Genomic DNA, 9184 nt, shown 5'->3' on the forward strand with positions numbered 1-9184 from the left:
GGTCATAACCCTTCTACGATGGTACTATGCATCTTTCAGGGATTTGTCTGGGAATATATTCTGGAATTACTTCTTTCTTTATGCACAGAGTACCGCTGTCTGAACTTTGCACCATTAGATTCCGAAACTTTCGAATCACTGTGCTTTGCAAGTGACACAAAAATTGACAACTTTAAGAATTTGTTAATCAATTTTTTGTCGTTCAAATCAATCGATGTGAGGTAAATTCCTACCGATCCCTACAACATCAATTTGAAATCTATAAAGAATTAGTAGCAGATTTAATATTGATGAAAATTGGCATATTGTCCGAAATTACAATACATATTTACGAATATTGATTTACCATATTATTTTACAAATATAATACTATTATTAAACAACACAAGCAATGTTCTTTAACAAATAATTTTGACGAAAGTGCTATAACGAAAATTAATAACAAATAACTTTATAGGAAATCGAAAGGTGCAAAATTGCACAGAATGCACGTAATATAAAAAAATATCGAAATTACAGTGATTTTTATAATACCTGATAGGTAAAATAATTTTCTACCGAATTTCTACTTTTTTTACTGTATTCTCGAAAATATGAATTTGCATAAAAATCCGCAGTCTACTAATTAGCATTCGATATTTGCATACATTTGGACGAGTCTCAGCGACTTAAGATTGATATTTCTGTTCATAAGCTTTGCTGCAATTTTATAATATGAATAATTAGAAAGAATTCATTTCATTTGGTAATTGTAATATAAATTCTTCCATTTGATTTATATTGTTTTTTGCTAAAGTTTGATGCCTATGAAATTTGCTATTATATCAATAATATGAGATTTGTGTGATATAGGGAATCTTTTTTATTACCATGATATTTGTGTAATGAAATTGTGTTAAATGGTACACTATGTACCTGAGATTATCTTAGAATTATACAGGGTGTCCCGTAACTCTTCGAACACCCGGAAATGGGGGGTAGCTGAGGTGACTCTGAACAACCTTTTCCTTTTCCAAAATCACTTCTTCTATTCTGGTAACAGAGGGGTTAATGAGTACCAAGTTTAAAGGGAGTTTTAATGAGTTTGGTTTCCTAATTCATCCTACGTTTCTGTAAATACAGATTTACTCAAATTTGATTAGAGCAGAACTCAGGAAGCATGGAAGAGAAAATATTGTCATGATTAATTCACAATTAATAAAATCTCAATTTACCAAAATTCCTTGAAGAGCTCAATTTTCGCGAGCTTAAATTTCTACCTTTTAAAAATTACTTATAGAAGAATATACAGGGTGTCCCGTAACTCCTCGAACACCCGGAAATGGGGGGTAGCTGAGGTGATTCTGGAAGAGAAGTGACATATTCCGTAAAATTCTCTTTAAAGAAACAATTAAATGCACACGTATCGATAAAAATCGATACTTACTGCACGTGCACCGCAATCAAACCTCGATGAAATAACCCCGTAATCCTTCCTCAGGTTCGTCGAGGAAAAAAAAGGGAAAGAAGGAATTATTCCCCATCGGGAGTCAGTCGCCTAGTTTGAAATGTAAATAATCCGTAGGCACAATATTTCCAGGCAGCGCGCAGTTTCCGATACAGTAGAGGCTGGTCTGTCTCTCGCAGCTCATTCCATCCATCCTGAAATTACCATAGATCGGCAAAAAGGCTACCTTTGGCCGTTATCTGTCTTTTGAGAAGCGTGGTCTGCTTTGAATCGCTCGCCAGTTCGACTTCTAACAGCCAGTGTCGAAAATTCTGTCCGCACAAAGCTGCTTCCCCTACCATTAGCCAGAGTAGCTTGTAATAACCCCCACTTCTGCGACTGTATCGTGTGAATACGGAAGCTGGGGACGAAATTACATCTTTCTGCATTTATTTGCCTTATAGAGGTACAGCGGGACGGCAAAATTTATGGCAAAGTTGGTTAAAAGGTTTTTAATGTATACACTAAAAGAATTCGTAAAAAATTAATATTCTTCTCTAAGAAGAGTGATAAAAAGTTGGCGAGAAACGAGGAGAAACCACTGGAAACTTCTCGAAATTTTGTACACTTCGATCGACTGGTACTAAATTTAAGAAGGTAGACTTTTTGTTGTTTGAGAATTTGTCGATCTTTTAGAAACTCCATTTAATACCCACTTGTCCTAGCTTCTTCTAACAAAAATTTCCAGATTTCTACCATATTATGAATGGTATGAAAATTAGGCAGGTTTGTTTATTTTTCTATATACAGGGTGAACCAGTAAGAATTACTACCCTGAGAAATTTATTTGCCATAGTTGTTTGCTATAAAAAGGACTATCACACGGTTATAACAATTTTTTTGATGGATGGAGTCGCTGAAGAGATGTGAAGGTCATCCCTGTTTTTTCAACAATCACGTTTTTTTACTTATTTGCTGATAACAGCCCCTACGATGAATGCAAACATGATACATCAGTCAAGATCATTGTTACTGTTGCTTCATTTGCTCTTTTAATGACGTCAGAATTTATTGAGCCACATGCGCCTCTGCGACCTTCACCGACCTTGTGTCATAGATCTTTGTAAAAAAATACAAATGCAAGTAAATAAAAAAGTATGACAGGGACCATCTTCGTATTCTTTCAGCGATTTTACTTGCAAAACAATCGTTACAACCATACGATGCCACCTTTCATATCGAACAATTTTTACTCGAAAGAATTGTTTTCTTACTTTCATAGTTCTGGAGATATTCAAGGTGGCAATTATTATCTTCTAAACTTCTCATTCTGGACTATATCGCGAAGAAAACCAGATCAACGAGCGTCTTTTCGTTTCGTAAATCTGTAACAGTTGCTCTTGTACGAAATAAATTAGTCGAATTGAACGAGGCAGTCTGAGCTGGTCGAAAAGTTGACCAACTCTGTATCGTGTCCAGGCGACTCTTTCCGCGAACAAGAAATTTGAAAAAGTACGACGTTAATAAGACAAGTGACGAACGTCGACTTTGTTTCGCCGAGGAAATTCGTCAGCTGTTGCTTCGTCGACTTCTGCGACCTGACAGCTTCGAATGCTGGTATCCCGCAAGGTTATTGATGTAGAGAACTTTGAAAGTTGCTCGTAAAAGGGGGAAATTCGCGATACATGATGATGATATCCGTGATAATACTTGGTAAAATGTGATTCGAGAATTTTTATTAAATTTCCAGGATTTTTGCGTGTGAAAGGAGCTTCAATCCCTTAACGCTCACATTCTTCTCAACTGGATGTGGCTGTTCGGGTCGCGTAATGTTCGATGCTTAATTGCCGAACCGGCACGCGAGTTTAATCACACCTTGATTTATTCAGTGTGAAATACTAAGAACTAGTTTTATTTGCAACGGAGTGATACTTGAGGTGATGTCGCCACGAGACTATCAAAATACTAATTTTCGTAAGACCAACTGCCAAGACTTCCAAAAAAGGACGCGCTTCTGCCTCGTTTCCTTAGTTTTATCCGCTCGGCCAGCTGCTGATTGGTGGCCGATTTCTTCTGGGGGTTGTAGGTGGTGACTCCTCATTGGAGGAGGTTGTTTAGGTGGGACGCAGCTCTTTCCAAGGGAAGGGGATTGTTGCTTAACATTAGTAAACCCCCATTTTGGGGTTTTTTCCAGGGGTTGCCGCGTGACTTTCCACCGCGCACGTGACCTCTCCACGGGAGGTACGGTACGCGCGAGAGGACCGGTACCTCGGTCTGGCGGCCAAGTGTAATTGAACAAGTTTATGACGATAATCCGCCAAACCGAGGGTTCGTCGCGATTTCTTGCGAGGCAACAGTGCCATGAATGATTAATTTTATTTTTTTTTTTTAATTACTTCCTAGGCTTGTAGAAATAAGTTTCCCATTATTTGTAATATTGTAACTCGCCTCTTTGCCATAACAGAAAGGATAACGCAACATAGAAAATGAAAGAAAATATTTAAACAAAATTACATTGATTGTAATATGACATTACAATGGAATTACAATATGGAAAATGAAAGAAAATAATTAAACGAGATTACACTTATTGTACGATTTATTGTGCACGTGTGAGTGGTTAAGCTTCATGAAAAAATTGTTGCTCCTGTAATATCAATTTTGAGAAATTTCTTTAAAATTATTTACGTCTTAGTAAAACAATTTGGTGAACAAGAATAATTTTTGTTTTCATTCAATTCATCGACACATTAATGGGTACATATTATTTTTCAAGGTTACTCGAATGCAGTTTGAAGAACGTGAACTTTAAAAACTAATAAAGTATTCGTGAAATAAACCGCGACATGAGCATCGTCGATAATTAATTGAGATGCGTTGATTGCCCAATAAAATATCTCGATAACAACAATAACGCTTTTAATTAATGTTTAAATAGCGAATTTAATTAACGAGGATTATTTCAACATGATGATACGCTGTCAGCGGGTATTGGATTAAATAACGCTGATGTGGACCTCCCAGTTTAATTTCGGCGGTAGAGAGATCATTAATTAATACAATCCATTGAAATTGAATTGAATTATATTACATACCAGTTAAATGTCCTGTGGCAGCTTGCTATCTCTATTTCGCCCTTGTTTTCAGTAACATTTCCCTGCTGTCCTAGTAAAAGGCAAACATTTTTTTATTCAAGTTCAACTTATTCTGTATGAAAAATTTCTTAAATATTTTCTACGTTTGGCTATTTACGAGAAACTTCGGAGCCGAGATTTTCATTTAAAAATGTTTATTTAAGAAGTAGAATTCTAATATGAAAGTAAAGTGTGCGATACATTTTTGGTTTACAAGGTGAGAAAATTTGTAAAATTGCAGCGATCGATACGTTTGAAATGTGAGAATTTCGAGTGCAAAACACGCTTCGTCAAATTGCGTTCCATTTACAAATGAGCCAAGTTTAAAGAACGTCGTTCGCCATAGGAAGCCGCCAAATATGGAGGAAGCATTAAGTTGGAATGATCGTCGATGAGATTCTGTTGAAACGAGTATCTTCGTCTATTTGTATTTATTTCTTGGTATTTGCAATTGCTAGGCGCACATTTTCCTTGTATACTCTTCTTCGATTTATGAGAGTGAATTTCAACGAAAAAATCTTCTAACATCTTTTGAACCTTCCAGTAATTATTTAGCTTTGGAATCTTTAACGTAAATAATCAGAAATTTTCAAAATTTTAAGTGACGACTTAACAAAACCGTGAATTACACCGAACACAAGAATAGCCAGAATATACAGGGTGTCCCAATTATTTTCGATCAAACTTTGTCAGCGTGTTCTACGGGTATAAGCAAGAAAAAAATGTTATATAAGCACAGGTCGTGTGAAGCTTCGTTAAAAAGTTATTATAAAAGTTATAACACTTTCATCTACAGGGTGTCTCAATTTTTTCCGATCAAACTTTGACAGTACATTCTACAGGTATAAGTAAGAAAAAAATGTTATATAAACATAAGTAGTTTGAAGCTTTGTTGCTATAAAAAGTTATACCCAAAAATATAAAATATAAAGGGAATGGTGACGAACTTGCAGTTACTATGATACGACACAAACATGACATTGGCAAAAGTTACATTGAACACCTGCAACGATTTCAGATCGTAAATACAGCTCGCATAAACAGACTACAGTAAATTCTCCACAAGTGTCAGTCCACAAGGAAACTAAACCTGACACTTGTAGAGTCAGGGACTACGTTTCGAGCCTCGCGCCCGCCTTTGTAGTTTGCCGAACGTAGACAAGGACAGCGAATAAAAGATAAGCATGAAACGTGAGTCGAGGCAGCTAAGCGATTTAAATATCAACTTTTTTAATTTTACGTTTTTTTGTCCCGAAATTTTTCTTAACATATTGATGAGATTTTTCTGATGAAAATGACATAAAACACGACATAATTTGAACAACTGACTGACACTTGTGGAGATTTTACTGTATATGTATCAGACGTTGATCTATTCCTATTTTGTTACTGTTCCCTTCGTCTTTCGTAAAATTGTCATAACTTTCTAATAAAGCTTCAAACAACCTATCTTTATATAATATTTGTTTCTCTTCTATGCCCATAGAACGTAGTAACAAAGTTTGATCGGAAAAAACTGACACCCTATAGACAAAAGTATTAATCCTTTTCACTCGGAGGTGATTTTGGTGTAAGAAAGGTTGCAAATCGGGACTTTGAAATTTTTTAAAACTAACTTAGAAGTAAACTGTACTATTTTATTTAAATATTCCATTATTCTCTATTTCACTATGGTGAACAAAATGGAGATCTATAGATCTGCTCTCTCTCTTGATTAATTATTTACCAAGTGACGATTATTTAACGTCGCTTCTCAGTCGTCACTCGAGTGCAAAGGGTTAATAAACCATGACATTGTATTCGTAAATTTCTCATTTCTGCAACACGATTTAAATAACCTTTGTTACCGTACAATATTAATTTTCAATTTATCATTAGCTCGCAGTGTCGTTTAGCACAAACTGCTACAATAATTACGCGACGAACGATAAAACAATAATGTTCTATTACTATTGACCCAGCAGCCGCGCAATGATCAATGAACTTCCGGTTCGATTTAGCTCGAAACTCAATCTGCCACGAGATTCAACGAACCCTTCAATTACATTTTTACAATAATAAAAAAAGAAAAATAAACTAACGACAAACAACTTCCACGCGACATCCAATCACGTGTAACGTGGAAAACAAAGTAAATTGAAAGCTTGATCATCGTCGTATCAAATTAACGTGAAAACTAATTAAACTACCTGCAAAATCTACACAATAGCTCATCGATACGCGAATCTACTATATATTAATATCAATTACATCATCCCTATAATCCGCATCTAACACCGATCGATTAACCTCGAAATGATCGATCGATCGCCGTTAATCAAGACTAGACTGCCATTATGCGGCAGATGAGATTCGGTTTCACGAATCTTCCTTATCCATCGATAATGTATAGTGTGTCTAATAAAAGCGTGACGAGTATGATTTTTATCTGATAGCATGGAAACTGAACAAGAATTATACGAACGCAAAGAAAAGGTTTTATTGATACAAAAAATAACGCGATTACACAACAACGCTGGATCACAATTTCGCAAATTCACACGAAATGCAAGTCTCGTTTTTCAACTCTGGATTCTATTTTCAACACTGAGCGGACTCTTTTTAAGTATTAGAATACCAATTATGTTCGTGCAGAAACTATTGTATGATTTAACTCTTAACTACTACATACATCTGCCTTATAACAACGAGTCAGACTCGTGGTACAGATTCTGGTCAAGATGCGATAAGAGCAGTTATATTAGTAACAAAAATGAATTTTAGTTCTAACTTTCGTTTTAATTCATAAGACTGGGGATTATCGAGTGTAATTAATCTACAATATATTAGCTTTTCTTTTTTAATACAGTACTAAAACAGTAAATAGATGACGCTTAGATGCATTGTCAGCAAAAAAAAATCAAGGGATTAAGGCGTTACCACATGCTATAATACTTTGGCAATTTTATTTATTAAGTCTGTTGTATAATTTTGTAAAAATACATCTAACATAACCATTTTACTTAATGATATACATATGTGTATGAATTTATTAAGGTGTTTTACAATGCTATATGAAAAATGTACATTTATAATATTATGTAAGAAATTGGGATTCCTTTTCTTTGTGGAAATAGTGTACTACTTGCTGTCAATTGAAGCTACTCAAATGCTACAGCTTTGAAAATTCATAATTGTGATAGTGAAATAAAAATTCGGACTCGATTCCGAGACAACCAGTCTATATTTAAAGGGTTAAATTACATTTCTTCGCCAGATATAGTATCACATATCAGGATGAATAATTTTGTAATCACTGTTTAAGTTCGCTTCACATTGCAGCCACTCAGAAGCCAAAACGATTAACTCCACTTTTTGAAATTCTTCCAATTTTAATATTAAAGCACATGCTTGGTGCTCAACTCTTCACAAAGAAAACCAAATTAATAAATTTAATTTGACGGAGTTACTCACTTTGGCTTCTGAGTGGCTCATTCAGTATGTGTACTTATGAACGGGAGTGTACATTGCCTTCTGATTTTCATTTGTCAACTCCTGGAGCCTTTCAGAACTCGCGAGAATTTCACACTCACACACGAATAACCGACCTCAGTCGTCAACTTACAATCACGCCACATCCACCACGAAGGTTTGGGAATATTCTAAAATCTAGACCCTCGTGACACGTGCCTCTGCACTCGAAACATACACTCTCGCAATAGTAATTATCGGGAAAATCCGCGAATAGTGAGGAAGTCCCCAATGACGCGTTGTAAAAAAGGTCTCAATTTTTTTCTGCCTTTCGTAAAGAAACGACATTTTTAGCTAAAAATCCCGTATTCACTGAGCGCAAAAAGGGTGGCTTGAACACACACTTCTCAGATGAAGTTTTGTTTTAGGTTCTTCCTTAGGTTTTGTTTGGTCTTCATCCATCGATAAATTGATACAGGGGACAGTTAAATATCCAGTAAACATGCATGTTTGAGGCTCTTTCCTCCAAACATGGATTTGAAACATTTTATTCGTCTCCACCAGAAATTTAAACCTAAAGAGTACGGTGAAAATTTACAAAAGAGCTCTTTTGCTATGGACAAATAGTAGTTTAGAAGAAAAAATGAAAATAGGATCTTACCAGAGGACAATGATCCGAAAACACAGGAGTCGCCTTTTCACACAATAACAGAAAATAGCATTCATGTATTATAATAGACTGACTATTCCAGTCACCAGACGCGAACCTAATCGAAAATGTCTCGTTAACACGACAGATACGATTAATATCGAAGTCCCTATCTCGAGGACATGTGGTCTATTCCGGTGAAAATATAGGTACCTATACGCTGTAAGGTCATTTTAGAGAACCATTCGAATTTGAGCAGTTAATAATATGAAAGCGTCGTAGTATTAGGTTGCTGCATAAATTCTCTCCGCTACTTCGTTCGTACGAACAGTCTATTAGTGACTAAATTAGTTGAAGAAAATCCGGAATTGACTGTCGGTAACATTCATAATTCAAGTGATCTAAAGGATCTCCACAAAAGTAGGTTTATAGTTCAAAGTACAACTTGGTACCGCATGAACTGTCACCGAAAAATTTACTGGACTCTGTCTATGTTTCGCTTCGTGTTATATAAATTCAAGAAGA

Source organism: Habropoda laboriosa, unplaced genomic scaffold, assembly GCF_001263275.1.
Source record: "Habropoda laboriosa isolate 0110345459 unplaced genomic scaffold, ASM126327v1 scaffold1074, whole genome shotgun sequence".
NCBI lineage: Eukaryota > Metazoa > Arthropoda > Insecta > Hymenoptera > Apidae > Habropoda > Habropoda laboriosa.